This window comes from Mus pahari, chromosome 20 (assembly GCF_900095145.1).
Source record: "Mus pahari chromosome 20, PAHARI_EIJ_v1.1, whole genome shotgun sequence".
NCBI classification, from domain to species: domain Eukaryota; kingdom Metazoa; phylum Chordata; class Mammalia; order Rodentia; family Muridae; genus Mus; species Mus pahari.
Window position 1 is genome coordinate 36,814,873 of NC_034609.1, and position 1,561 is coordinate 36,816,433.

At 44.7% G+C, this 1,561-nt stretch overlaps 1 long non-coding RNA gene and 1 pseudogene across 1 annotated transcript in view; one reads left to right on the forward strand and one right to left on the reverse strand.

Moving 5' to 3' along the window:
* LOC110337212 overlaps positions 1-1,561 on the forward strand; it is a 35,594-nt gene that overhangs the window by 13,303 nt on the left and 20,730 nt on the right. The window lies entirely within an intron of this gene.
* Positions 376-553, reverse strand: LOC115062725 (annotated as a pseudogene).

Below are 1,561 nucleotides of genomic sequence, written 5' to 3' on the forward strand. Positions count from 1 at the left end.
CAGTAACCACACTGTGGCTCACAACCGTCTTTAATGGGGTCTGATGCCCTCTTCTGATCTATCTGAAGACAGCTACAGTATACTCATAAACATAAAATAAATCTTTAAAAAAAAAAAGAAAAGAAAGAAAATCAATTCTGGTCTCACCTCCTATGCCACTCTTAATAAACTGATCTCACAAGTGAAGACCTATAAAAAGGATAAAGCAAGGGGGTGCTACAGTGTTCCTTCTTAATATTTACAACACTGTAAGAGAATTAGCTACAGATTAGACAAAGGGAAGAAGGCAGCTATATAGCTGGGCTCTGCTGAGACCCATCAGGGAACGGCCACTTCCTCCTGGTAAAACATGGCCGTCTTTATAAATGCATGCTTTAGGGGAGAGCAGAAACACAGTCTTCCCCACTCCCACAAGTGATGTCGTTGAGGCTCCCACATTTGGGGAAGTTACAAAGGGCCAGCATATCAGAGTGCAATGGATAACATTTCCTGCTTGGAAAAAAAAAAAAGCACAACCCCTTTCATGATCATATCTCCCCTGCCAGGTAAGTATTATGAATTCATTTTTGTTCTCTTTTTCTTAAGCTCCTTTTTAATCTGTTCTCTTACATGATCACTGCCCAAAAGAATGATATCTAAGTCAGGGCCTGGATAAAGAGATGACATTCTGAACTGACAGAAGGTCAGACGATTACTATCTAGGCCGGGTTTTCAGGTAAAGAACAAAGACTTACTATTGTCCTTTCCCTTAGGAGTTAATCTAAATGGCCCTGTCAATCGCCTGAACAAGAAAACACCCCCTCAGGAAAGCTGTCTGTTCTAGTGACTTTAAAAACAGTATAAAGCCCACCTGAACATGCAGGACTAGCACACTGGTCTTTCTGGCCATTGTCCATACTCACCCCCTTAGGCGTTTCAATCTTGCTAATGGTCCCTCTGGTCATGGTCCACTCTCTGCAGTATAGGATCTTATAGTATAATAAGCTTTGTCAGTCTTCTATTACATACGACACTCTTCACAGTCACCTCTGAATTCTTCCTATAGAGACCACAGGAACCAGGGAACTGAGGAGCGTCCAGAACACAATCCCTGTCAACAGTGGTAGTGTACTGTCAAGACTGCTGTAGATGGCCATGCGTGGCATCGGTCAAAACTCAGATGGGCAGGGTCTGGATGCAGAGTCCTACTGTCAAAGTCTGTATCACTGATTCAGTCCCATGGACACACGGATGTGAACTCTCTGTGTATTCTTTCTTCCACCTGCACAGAAACACGTGCTGCAAGTGCAGACTTGAAATATAACCGAGCCGGGCAGTAGTGGCGCACACCTTTAATCTCAGCACTTGGGAGGCTGAGGCAGGCAGATTTCTGAGTTCAAGGCCAGCCTGGCCTACAGAGTGAGTTCCAGGACAGCCAGGGCTACACAAAGAAACCCTGTCTTGAAAAAAAAGAAAGAAAGAAAGAAAGAAAGAGAGAGAGAGAGAGACTGGCCATGGCCACGTGGAGAGAGGGGGGAAGGGAGAGAGAGAAGGAGGGCTAGAGAGGAGAGTAAGAAAGGTG